Below are 14,006 nucleotides of genomic sequence, written 5' to 3'. Positions count from 1 at the left end.
GAAAGGACCCGGAGGCTTGGAGCGCGGGGCGGGGCAGGCGCAGGCGGGGCGTGTGCCCAGGCTCTGGGCGCCAAGGGGTGATGGAGAGGGGGGCGTGAGGGGAATGGTCCCTCCGCTCTCTCCCCCTCCGTCCTCTTGACGGTCCCTTCGCAGGCCTGACGCTCGGCTCCGGCTGCGCGAGCAGGTGGGGGTTATGATCACTTTGGGGAGTCAAACTTGTGTTCTCCATTTGGCGAGAGAGACTGGTCCCCCGCAGAAAGACAGATGGAGCCAAGGGCCGGTGCACAGCTGGGGCCGAGATGACGGCAAAGCGGGGAAGGCGGAACTGGGAAAAACCTTCCAGAGCACCCGAGAAATCTGTGACACAAATGGTGCTAACCACCTTTTATGATGCCGCGCTACTCCTCAGCGACGTGTGAGCGTCTTGTCACTCCCCTCAGCCACCAGGAAGGATGACAATGGATTCGCCTTGTGAGCCCTTTTTCTACATTCAGCAGCATCATAACTCTTCCAGACGTTTTGCTGATACTGATCTAGGAGTTGAAAGGACACCGCCTCACCGCGCTCCGCCACCGCCCCTAAGCTAGGAAGTTGGCGGGCAGGGCTGCTCCACTGACACCACTTTCAGAACTAGCTTCTCTCTGAGACCAAAGAAAATGCCAGCAAGTCTCCATGGTCGCAGATGTCCCCTCAGTTGTCCATAATAATCGGTAGAAATCGGTAAATGGCCTCTAATAAAATATGTCTGAAGAAGGACTCTCTGGCCTCTTCAGAATGGCTGGCCATATTTAGCAAATGATTTCTGCAATTTTGCATTTCGACCGGAAGGAAGAATTAATTTCCTCTAGATACTGATTCTGTCCTTTAGGGAGGACCAAAGCCCTGCACAGTGGTTCCTTACTGCAACAGCAAAATGCCTTTCTAATATACAATGAAGTTATATATAATTGCTAACCCACAGCCACGCCCTCATCTCTAACTCTGACAAAATAAAAATAAAACAACTTATTTTGTAGCAGATGTGATGCATGTAAATGGAGACATTGTTAAAATAAATTCAACTTTCTTTTACCAATGAAGTCTCCATAACCGTAGAGATTTATGAGTTTGTAGTCCTCTTTCTCCACAACGTCTGCAATTTTACCCTAATCCTTCTGCCTTTTAAGTAATATAAGTAATTCTTGACCAGGCATCTGAATTTATGGGTTTTTGTTTTGTTTTGTTTTTTGTTTTTGAGTTGGAGTCTCACTCTGTCGCCCAGACTGGAGTGCGGTGGCTGCTCCCGGCCACCGCAGCCTCGACCTGCTGGCTCCGGTGATCCTTCTGCCTCAGCCTTCCGAGTAGCAGGAATTACAGGCATGCGCTACCACGCCCGGCTAATTTTTTGATTTATTGTAGAGATGAGGTCTCGCCTGCCCAGGTGGGTCTGGAACCCGCAGGCTCAGGCAATCCACTCACCTCAGGCGCGGATTACAGGCTGAGCCACCGAGCCCGGCTGAATTTATGTTTTAAAAGGTTACCCATAAATTAACTCCTGCTTGCTACCTGCAGTCTGACTCCATTATGCTTAGATTATAATTCAGACCCTTCAGGCAGACTCCTTCCAGTAGTACAAGGTCCTACTCACCTTCCAGGTCACCACTCTCCATCCAACCCTAATGCCTTCTTCCTGATTTTGGTACCTTTGTTGTTAGAACTTCCCATGTCTGGGAGTTCCCTTTTCGGTTTTGCAAAGGTCTGGCTCTTTCTCACTCAGGTCCCCAACTCAAATGCCAAATGTTAAGAAAGATCCTCCCTGATCACACTCTGACCATGAAACCCATATCCTCATTTTCTATTTCACTCATAGCACCTATCTGCGTTTGAAATCAGCTTTGTGATTCATTTGTTATTAGATTATTACAGTCTCAACCCTCAGTTTGTACTGTAAGCAATGCTTTATCCCTGTTCCTAAAACGGGTACTTAGCATATAATGGGTCTCTACTCACTAAATGTATGCTAGATAGATGGGTGGGTGGACCTATGGGTAAGTAGCTGGATGTGTCTGTTAGAGTACAGGTTGGAAGTCACAACTAAGAATTAGTTGGCCATGAGGTCTTTCATTGTGATTAACTGTCTTCGAAATCTTGGTCATTTGGGGACTTCTTGAACTTATTTTCAAGCTTCTTCAACTTATTTGGTAAATCATATTGTTAGCAAACATTTACTTGAGTCTAAAACTAAAGGAAAAGAAGTAACTTTTTCTGCATGGTCCTCTGACACTTTCCTTGTAAACAGTGGTTTAGCTTAGAAACAATGGAAAATCAAGAACTTCAGACATCTCTTCTCCCATTAGTTAAATTTAGTTAGTATAATTCAAGCATGTGCAATTCAAGGTCTCCTTCCCACTTCACAATTGTCCTTCACTGAATGTCCTGAGAGGCAATCTAGAATTAAGAATTCAATTTGGTGAAGTAAAATAAATAAGAACACTTCACAAATATGTGAGAAATATGTTTAGATTATACAGAAAGTGTCAGCCAGCAAGAAACAGGGCAAGGTCTTCCCTTTTGAGGGAAGCACCATGGAATAACTGGCAAAACTTTAGGCTTTGGAGCTGGACAATCCCTGTTCTGCTCTATAATGCTGGGCAAGTTATTTAAATCTTTTTTTTTTCTTTTTTAAATCTTTTACTTTAAAGATGCTGGGTACTATTAGGGTTAGGTATACAAATGTTCATTATGCAGGTACCCTTGTTGATGAGGTATGCCCCCCCCCACCGGCAGTTATTTAAAATATAAACCTCAGTTTCTTCCTCTCTAGATTGGGGGTGACATATTTAATTTACAGGGATGTTATAAACATAAAATAAAATAATATACAAAGATTGGCACATAAAAAGCATTCAGTAAATATTACTTTTCTTACCCTCTGTAGTTTGGGTGATGATATATCTTAGGGATGAATTGTTTGGGGGATTCTCGACATCATCAGACTCTGATTTCTTAGCCCCCCAGAATATGTGAAGAGGAAAGATGTAAAATTCCCACTATCATAAACAGAAATTATGGTTGACAGAAAGGCTCAGGGAAGATCTTCACCAGGTGTCATATAGTTTAAGTAATACAGAAAGTCCATTGTCAAGTGTTTTCTCAGCACTGTAACAGTTAACTTAAATCATATCAACAGTAACGATGCCCAAAGCAGTGTTCAAAGCAAAGCACCTCACATCAACCTTTTGGGGAAGGAATTATCATTGTTATCCCCATCTTAGAGATGAGGAAAGTGATGTTTGGGAACATAACAAGTCATGTGACTAAAGTCACACAAGTAGTAAGTGGTGGGATTGTTACCTGAACCCAGAGAGTTTTGTTCCAGTGTCCGTGGTCTTCGCTAGTCATTTATCATCTTCATGATTTTCCTTAATCAGATTTTCTTTTGAATTCTCAATGAAATCAGTAGAGTGATGTAGTAAGAGTTTTGGAAAGACCTGGGAGGACTGCAGAAAGAAGAGCTTGGTTGTCATGTCTGTGGGGATGATAGGCAAGAACAACCCCAAGGAAGTGACTGCTTGGAATGCTACAAAGAGAAACCAGCTCTGTACTTAGGAATGGTACTTGAGGCAAATGAGAAGGATCATATGAAATATGGAGGCTTTTTTCCCATCTTCTTTCCCAGAGGAAAGGCCCTCTGAGGGTGAGGAAGGGTGCCTGACACCCGGGAGATCCCCATATGATCTTGGCTCACATGCCATCTTTCTGAAAAGCTTTGGGCCAAAGAGTGTTTGGAGCTTGTGATGGTTAAATTTGATGTGTTAAGGGCTAGGTACAGTGGCTCACTCCTGTAATCCAAGAATTTGGGGAGGTCAGGGTGGGAGGACCGCTTGAGCCCAGGAGTTTGAGACCAGCCTAGGCAACATAGGGAGACCACAAGAATTTTTTAAAAATTACCCTGGTGGTACACACCTGTAGTCCCAGCTACTTTGTGACTGAGATGGAAAGATTACCTGAGCCCAGGAGGTCAAGGCTGTGGTGAACCATAATCATGCCACTGCACTCCAGCCTGGGCAACAGAGTGAGACCTCAACCAGAGAGAGAGAGTGTGAGAGAGAGAAGAGAGAGAGAGAGAGAGAGAGAGAGAGAGAGAGAGAGAGAGAGAAAGAGAGAGAGAGATCAAGTTGGCTAGGCTATGATGCCCAGATTGGTCAAACACCAGTTTAGATGTTTCTGTAAAGACACTTTGTAGATGTGGCTAATATCTACAATCTGTAGACTTGAAGTGAAGGAGATTACCCTCCATTATGTGGGTGGGCCTCATCTAATCAATTGAAGGCCTTAGAAGCAAAAACCGAGGTTTTATGCAGAAAAAACTTATCTCAAGACTGTAATATAGAAATCCTGCCTGAGCTTCCAGCCTGACAGTATGCCTTACAGATTTTGGACTTGCCAGTCAATCATGTTAATCAATTACTTAAAATAAATAAATAAATCATATCTATATATATAATATTGTAGATAGATACAGTTGGTCATGTTTCTCTGGAGATCCCTAATATATAGCTTTATAGAAGTGGAGATGATTTAGTATTGAATACCATAGTCTGCATATAATATCTACATATTTTTGCATTCTTTTTTTTTTTTTTTTGAGTTGGAGTCTCACTCTGTCACCCAGACTGGAGTGCATAGCCTCGACCTGCTGGGCTCCGGCGATCCTTCCACCTCAGCCTTCCAAGTAGCCAGAATTACAGGCATGCGCTACCAAGGCTGGCTGAGTTTTTGATTTATTATAGATGAGGTCTCGCTGCCCAGGCGGGTCTCGAACCCGCGGGCTAAGGCAGTCCACTCATCTCAGCCTCCCAAAGGCGCGGGATTACAGGCTGAGCCACCGAGCCTGGCATATTTTGCATTCTTAAAGTCTTACATTCAGAATCCTGAACATGACAGGATTTTGAATGGGTGAGATTCTAAGATAGAAAGATGGATTTGAATCTAATCCATTCAAAAGAGATGATAATCTTTTCCTTCTTTTTTGGCATCAAGAACCAATTCCACACATGCCCTAGAGAGGGCATTTTCTCAACTCAGTACAACATGATTATTATTATTTTTTAGTTGGAGTCCCACTCTGCCCCAGCCTTCCAAGTAGCTGGAACTACAGCCACCACACCTGGCAAATTTTTTTTTCAATTTATTTATTGTAAAGGCGAGGTCTCACCATGTTGCTCAGGCTGGTCTCAAACTCCTGGGCTCTCAAGCAATCCTCACACCTCTGTTTTGAAAAGTACTAAGATTACAAGCACAAACCACTGTGCCCAGTCTGATTAAATTTTATATAGTATTAGTCTCTGTTTTGGATATGGGCATGTAGTTATTCACTCTGATTTTTTGGGAAGATGGAGAAAAAATTGGCCAATATTTTCTCTTTTTTTTTTCTTTTAGTTGGTGTCTCACTCAGTCGCCCAGACTGGAGTGCAGTGGCCACTCCCGACCACCGCAGCCTCGACCTGCTGGGCTCCGGTGATCCTTCGGCCTCAGCCTTCCAGTAGCTGGAACTACAGGCGCGCGCTACCATGCCTGGCTAATTTTTTGATTTATTGTAGAGATGAGGTCTCACCTGCCCAGGTGGGTCTCAAACCCACGGGCTCAGGCAATCCACTCACCTCAGCCTCCCAAAGCGCTGGGATTACAGGTTGAGCCACCGAGCCCGGCTTGGCCAATATTTTCTTTATAACTCCATTTCACCTTATCATTGAAGGGAATTATTACTTGGCTTATCATGAAGTAGGTTTAGACAGACTATATTGAATTATAGTTTCAAATCTAGTAGAAGCTGAGATGTACGAATTGCATATGCTAAAGTTGTCTCTGCTTTTAAAGACTGTAGTATTGATAGGTCTGAGTTAGAACCCCTAGCTAAAGTAATCTCTGCCTCATTTCTCCAGGTCCCCTTCTCCTTCCCAATAATTGGTGAAGTTGTTCACCCACTCCCTAGCCCCTCTAACAGATTCAGGATGGCCTGCAAAGGCCAATCAAACCTGCTAAACCACACAGCCTCCAAGACTTGACTTTCCTAATTCTGTCTTTGGCACACACCCCATCTTGCTTTTCCTAAGTGCTTTTTTTTTTAAAGATGAAATAATCCCAGATCCTCATTTCCCCAACCCTTTAATCATTTTGTTTCTGTTCTCTGAACTCTTTCCAATTTTCCTATATATTGTATAAGATGTGGAAACCAAAACCACACACCATAACAGGGTCTATGTGTTGCCAAGCTTAGGGAGGCTGACTTACTTCTTCAATCAGAAATCAAAGCCAAGTCCAACAGGTTCTTAACAAATGGATGTTGGAACAGGTGTGACACCCCCATTCCAATAAAGCAACACCTCTGGGTAGATAATTATTTGGTGTGGAAAAGTAATCTTCTTGCTTTCACACAAAAGGATGTTTAGAATATTCACGCGTTTATGTAAAACAGCATGAAGGATATAGTTAGTGAAGAGAAAGGTAAATATTGCATTTGATCCTACCCATAATTTTCTAGGTGTTATTTTCTTTGTGTGAAATTAAGGAAGCCGATCTGTTTCCTGGGACAAAACAAAGTTCACTGAAATATATATACATAATATATGTTACAATAATTCCAGTCAAGAGAAAGCAAAGGAAATACCCAGGACCCTGCCAATCCCACAAATATTCAGTGAGAAAAACACCTGGATTCTCCCCAAGTCACAGCTGTTTAGTTGGAAAATGCCTGGATCCCATTGAATCAAGGCACTCAGGGAAAAGAGCCACATCCAGCCCAGTGTGTCGACACCGTACGACGCGCACACATGAATCCTATTTGATCAAGACACAGTTATTTTGGAAATAAATAGATCCTGCTGGATTTAAGCACTGTTCATGCCTAGCACACACACACAGGGATGGATTGGGTGCAGATATTATCTATGAGAAACTCCTTCAATACACAGACGTTTGATAAGAAAACTTGTGCCACAGGTTTTTGGCTCTGTTGCTATCTGTTATTTCCCTCCTGGAGCATATGTGGTTCTGGCGGCACTGCTCCTTGATTAAGTTTGCCTGGTTCCACCAGGATCTGAATGTTTCCATCCTGATTCTCGAGGTCCAGCAGCGTGTATGTAAAAAGAAACACAAAATTGAAAATTGAATAATTCAGTCTTGTATTTTTTAATCCTATCAACAATAGTATAATCACAATAGAAATGTTCCAAGCCTTTCTGAACACATGTGATTAGGAAAAAAAAAAACTTTATCTCTATTATCACAATTTAAACTGTCCACATCTTTCCATGTTTTTTTTCTTTTTTTTTTTACATAAACTTCTTGTGTCTAATGGACACATTTTCACTATATTTTCCAATAAATTTTTCAGCAATCCTTGGTGATATATATATCACTGTTGGCCCTGAAACTACCTGAAAAAACAGACAGACATTTCCAATGAATGAAATCATCATGATACTTAAGATTGACCTACTTTAAGGCATACAGAAATTTCTTATAGCTATTGTAATGTAAAAGAAGTGAATCAGTGCTTAATCCCTTTTAAAGATGTTTTTACATTGCAGTCCAAAATAAGGAGAGAACTTGTGATTTGAGAAGCCACAGACTTCAAGTTTGAGGGCTTAGAATCCTGAGACCTTGGGAGAGTCTTTTCCAGCCAGTGACTTGCTTCAGAAATCATCAGGATGTCTGGAAAGGTAATGGTGGAAACAGCTTCATGAATTCAGGTGTTCTTCCGCTTTCCTCTGTTGACTGCCAATTCTTTATTTCCCAAAACTATTTATACCTCAGAGAGAGAGAGAGAGAGAGAGAGAGAGAGAGAGAGAGAGAGAGAGAGAGAGAGAGATGACATGGCAGAAGCTTCTGATGCCTGGCAAGATGCATTCAATTAATAAACCAAAATCTTTCAGGAAAACAAACCTACATATCATGGTCATTGATGTGCTTTGGGAGAACTGCACATTGAGTGTTTTAGCCATCAAGCTGAACCCCAGGGTATCTGCAGTAAGTAATATGACGGCCTGCGCAGGGCCTTCTCTTCAAACGCAGCTTCCTGTGTCTGCAAAATGTATATTTTTCCCCCTTTGCCTTCATGTCCTCAACCCGTTATTAATAAATGTAGCTTCCACATTTATGCTGTTTTATATTCAAAATCTTTTCTGAAGGCCTCTAGCCTCTATTCTCATGCGTTTTTATCCCCAGTCCACCCTTCTTCACCATTCTTCCTTCTTTTAAGCCCTTGTCTCTTATCCAGGCATAACAGAGAAACTTAAAAATCACAGCCATTAAAAATGCAGCTTAGAAGAGATGCTCTAAAGACTCAAATGATAAAGCCCTTCAGGGGGCACAGATGAATGTTAAATGCTGGGAGACAACCACCAGTAATCAGAGATGCAATTGTTCGTTTTTGTTTGAACAAGTGTGTTGTGCAACCCAAGAGGAGAAAAGTAGAGCATGCACAGCTACAGAGAGTAGCCACAGCTGCCAGTCCTTGAACTTCGCAGGTGCCCAGAGCAAATGAGTCCAGGAACTCAACCCTTCTTCCACAAGACTATCAGCAGCAGCAGAGCCATGTTCACAAATTAAGAGAACTGGAAGGACTGTTCAGACCTCACTCTCCCTTACTTCTAGACATCCATGTTTACAGAATCCCGAGGTAGTCAGAATGTACCTGCATCATAATTCCTTAAACCAGTAAATGCATTACCTGACAAAAGGGAATTTTTAGGTGCTATTAAGTTAAGAGATGGAGACTTGTTTAGGTGGGTCCACTGTAATCACAGGGCCCCATAAAAATGAAAGGGAAAGTCAGGAGGGTCAGAGTTAGAGAAGGAGATGGGACAAGGGAAGCAGAGGTTGGAGTGAAGTGGCCTTGAGCCAAAGAATTCAGACAGCTTCTCAAAACTGGCAGAGGTAAGGAAGTGGATCCTCCAGAAGGACAGCCCTGACTTAGCCCAGTGAGACCTGGTGGAACTTATAAGCTACAGTTATAAGATAATATGTTTGTGTTGTTTTAAGCCATTATGTTTGTGATCATGTTATAGCAGCCATAGGAAACTAATATACCCTTTGGCAGTGCCAAGGCCAGTTTTTCCTCTTACGGCATTTTCTGAAGTGGGTACCTATGTTTCCAGTGCCACCATTCCCTCCCAAACATGTACGTTCTTGTTGAAAAGAGAGTGGAAATTATCACAGCATCAGTTTTGCTTCCTGCCAACAGTATCTCAAGGGCTCGGTTCCAGCTGAAAATTTGGGCAGATTCATTTCAGAAAAAGTGTTTCTTTCAAGTTTTTCTTTGATGTAAATGCATTATCCAAAGTTTTATCTTTGTAAAAATGTTTTTAGAAAAATATCTGCCACAAAATAGCACTCTTATCTAAAAGGTTAAAGAAATCCTGTGCAAATAATACACAATCATTGGGTGTGAAAACTTTAACTAGACATGAGTTTGAGAGGTAGCCACAATTTATAGGAGAGAGAGAATTGAGTCTTTGGGAAAGAGAGTTAAGGATGCAAAGGTTACTTTAAAGTCAAAGTGCCGGACCTAACAGCCGGGAAATGAGGTTCTGGTAATATATTGGAGAGAAATAAAGCCTGACTGTGGTAGCAAATCTAAGTGTTATATAATGGGCCATGAAATCTGCTCAGTGGGGGTCACTGACTCAAGAGGCAGAGAACCTGTTCAAACACACAAAGAATCTACCTCTTTTCATCTCATCGTGCTCAAATGGAAATGTGGTGGTTTCTGAACAGTTCTGACAGCATAAGCAATGTATTTTATGTGATAGACCCCACACACATCACATACACTCACACACACACAATATAACCGAAACAATAGTTTCATGACACACTATTTATCCTTCCAATGTGAGATGGATCGTGGTATTTTCTAATTCTTATTGCTAGTTTTCATGAGTATTTTTTTTAATGCTGGCCAGGACCCACTAAGTGGTCATGACCTGGAGTTTAAAAACCCAGCTTCATTAGTACTAGCTATCACTAAAGTAGGTATTTTCTTCCCATTTTAGTACTAGCAGTTATTCATTATTACCTAGTAACTTCAAATAAAATAATAGCTTGGAACGGAATATCTTTAAGTCCTTTCCATTGCTATAAGTTTATAGTTTTTCCCCAGGACATTATGGTATCTAAAGTTTCTTTTTAAATAATTAACAACTTGCAAACCTTCTCTCTAGCAAGTTTAATTTTAAAAAATGCTTTTTCTAAGATAATTCTGATTCCATTTTGCTCTTCAATCAAAATCAGGAATTATGGAAAGTGTTGTCAACCTTTTTTGTCATATTGTCATTGGTATTTATGAATTTCGATTTCAATAATTGGGGAACCAAAATCATTCCCAAGGGATAAAGCCTTTTGAGTCATTTCCAGAGAGTGTTTTGATTTATGCTCCTAGCCAATGTCACCTTGAAAATTACTTCCCCTTCTCTTTGCTAATATTGCTCAAAGCAGATAAAGCTAGTGTCCTAAGACTTGCAGAAAAACTGCTTGCTATCACTTTGTTTTTAACAATTATGCTGCACCACACACCTCTCAGATGCTTGCCTCTGAAATAAGAGTGACACTAAACTCTCAGGGCTGAAGAATAGCTAATAAACCACACTAACCCTTCAGAGATGCAAAACAATACCAATCACTCATCAGTTTGCTGAGAGGTGACAGATTCCAATTTTCTATTTTCCAGAGACACTTTCCTCATTACCAAGCAAAACAGGACCCGTTAACTTGCCCAAGATCTATGGCTTGCTGCAGTGATCTCATCGGTCTGTGTCCCTGATGGGGACTCGAGCAGGTGGTGCTGAGAGCAGTGAACTGACGTCCGGAGATGTATAGCCTAAACACGCTCTTCCACAGGCCAACTCATTTTCCTTCTCTTTCGAGAAGAGCAATTATTTTAAATTGCCATATATCAAAATGACTTTGTTCTTGCCACTAAAATATAACAAGTCAATAAACTAAAATGTAAATGGGTGTCTCCAGCTACTTTGATAGTTTGAAAAATTCAAGATTAAAAAAATTTAAAAAGAGATGCAGAGCTCACACTTGCCTCATTTAGAATTGAAACAGGATCACAGCCAGGTGTGGTGGCTCACATCTGTACTCCTAGCCTTTTGGGAGGCTGAGGCAGGAGGATTGCTTGAGTCCAGGAGTTGGAGACCAACCTATACAACATAGTGAGACCACTGCTTCACAAAACATAAAAAAATTAACCAGGCATGGTGATACTCACCTGAAGTCCCAGCTACTCAGGAGGCTGAGGCAGGAAGATAGCTTCTGCTCAGGAATTAAATTCTGCAGTAAGCTGTGATCTTGCCACTGCACTCCAGCCTGGGTGACAGTGAAAGCCCTCCAACTCAAAAGATAAATAGATAAATAAATAAATAAAAGAATTGAAGCAGACTTTGCAACAGTAAGCCAGTATATGTAACTCACACTCTTAGGAAGCCTTTTAATTTATATCACAAAACTACTTTGTAACTTTGTTTTTAAATCCCATTGAGTTCTGCTGAAAAGTTTTATTTTGTGTGAAAGAACATAGTCTCTTATGGAACATGGTAGGTACAAAAAGAAGGATGCTGGAAAGTAGGTGTTGGATACAAGAGAGCAACCAGGGGTATGTGAAGTCTTTTGCCTATGTCAAACATTGACTTGAAGCCAGCGATACAACAGGAAAATGCCAGTCTTGAATCCAGAGAAAATTCACCTGTCCAGAGCCAGAACTCAGCCTGGATCGATTAAACTCTCCTTACAAAAGACATGCATTCAGAATTCCAAATGATGGTTTTGAAGGGAAATTTTAATATCTATATTTAGATTTAGCAGCCCTAAAGGGAAATAGGGTGTTGATTTATGAAGCTGAGAGAAATTATGAGCAGCTGAAACATTAAGGACACATTGTCAGAGGGAGTTTTCATTGCCAATTTGGACTGAAGTTCTGTAACCTTCCAGAGCCATGATTTGGACTCATAAGGTCTTAGAGGTCCCAGTCTAGTTAATTTTAGCACCTGTTATACCCAACCCTTGGATTATTTGATTGATAGAGCCATTAGAGATGTAGCAGTTAAAGACAGATTTTTTTTAAGTTAAATTTTATTAAATTTTAGTTTTCTCTTTAGAGATAACTTACTTTTTAACCAATGATGAGTGATTTTTGAAATAAAAGACATTTTAAAAGAATGACTGAGTAAAAAGAAATTCTGAAACTCTGTTTATTAATTCTAAAAAGTGTGGCCATGAAAGTACAAGCTATTCCCAAGGTAAAGTATTTAAATGCATATAAGCTGCTTCTTGTGGGCTGAGCTTGCAACAAAGACATAAAACAATGAGAATAATGCCTCAGGGTAGATAGAGACATAATTATCTTCTATATTATTGGATAAATAAATTGCTACATGGTAAATTGTCTTAACCTCTTTTTCTTCAAATTTCAATGAGCGCTGTTTGTCCTAACTTCTTGCAGAGGACCTCTAAATATATTAAATCCATTCCTGATCTCTTTTTGGTCTCTTAGCAATCTTTAAACCAACATCAAGATAAGCATTTTAAATCATTGAATTCTGTTTTGTCGTTTTGGGAGATTTTATCTAGCATTATTCTTCATTTGTATAGCCAAACCAATTGCCTGGCCTTTTAGGGGTTCCTGTCATCATCTCCCTACACAAGCAGATCATTTGGGGTATATTAGACCACCACAAGGGGGAGTGAGAGCCAAATCTTTCCAGTTGGGATTTCAGAAAGAAACCATCCAGACCTGTCAAGTATTTGTATTAGGAATTCAAGGAGAATTGGGTAGGACAAGGTCCTTTCCCTGGAAGAGCTCACGATCTAGTAGGGAAGCAGATTTTTTTTTAAAAGTAGTTATGTTCTCAGATAAATAATGCTGTGACAGGGGGGAAGTCTTGTGGAACTCAGAGGACTGCTTTACTTTCATTGAGATCCAATCTGGCTAACAGAGTTCATCAATTTAACTGTCTCTTAGCAATATACCTTAACATTCTTGGCCCTGGTCCTTCTGAGGCACCATCCCCGTCCACAGCTTCCCTGTTCCCCACATTCTTTTGGATTAATCCAAACAACTTTTCTTTTTATTCAGCCTTCTTTGGGATGCTAGCTGCTGTGGCGGGTAGCCCTCCTTTCCCTCTGTGTCTGTCTCATCACTTCTTAGCACTTATCACTTTCTAAAAGGAATGTCTTTGTTGAGTTACCTGTTTATTGCCTGTCATTCCTCTAAAATTTAAGATCCTCGGGTGGGGTGGAGGGGTAACAACCCAAAGGGTACCTGACCCTAAACCAGGGTAAGTAAAAACCAGTTGGAGGTTCAAACTTCACCTGCACATAGATTACTTATGTACCTAATCCTAACTTGTACCCCACATCTCTATCATAAAATAAAGTTATAAAAATAAAATAAATAAAATGTAAGATCCTCATGAATTGGATTCATTTCTCTATCTGCAGTGCCTACAACAACGTTGAATGAATTTATGAATCCATGCAGATTGACACCAATTCAAATCTACAGGTTCCAACCTCCATTGGGTCATCACAGCTGTTAAACAAAGGCTTTAGTCAACAAATCCCTTTCCTTGAGTTAGAAGAACCTCCTTCACCACTGCTTCATTCACTTCAGCAAAAGATCTACCCCCCTCTCCACATACACCCCAATGGTAATTCCCCTAGAAGGGCTTTATGGATCTGGGGAGATTTAGGGCACTCTCTAGTCTGTTTCACTGTTGACCTCTCTGCTGCTTTAGACAAGGTTGGCCAGTTCCTCCTTTAAGCTGCTTCTTCAGCAGCTTATACAAAGTCGTCTTCCTTGGTTTTCATTCCCCGGACCTGCTGGGGATTATCCAGACAGTACCCAAACATGTATTTTTTTTCCTTAACAGCAGATAAGCCGGGCTCGGTGGCTCAGCCTGTAATCCCACGCCTTTGGGAGGCTGAGGTGAGTGGATTGCCTGAGCCCGCGGGTTCGAGAC

The sequence above is a fragment of the Carlito syrichta genome, unplaced genomic scaffold, assembly GCF_000164805.1.
Source record: "Carlito syrichta isolate Samal-C Ts95f unplaced genomic scaffold, Tarsius_syrichta-2.0.1 Scaffold308685, whole genome shotgun sequence".
Taxonomy (NCBI): Eukaryota; Metazoa; Chordata; class Mammalia; order Primates; family Tarsiidae; genus Carlito; species Carlito syrichta.
The sequence above is the reverse complement of the archived record's forward strand: the minus strand, read 5'-3'. Positions refer to the sequence as shown.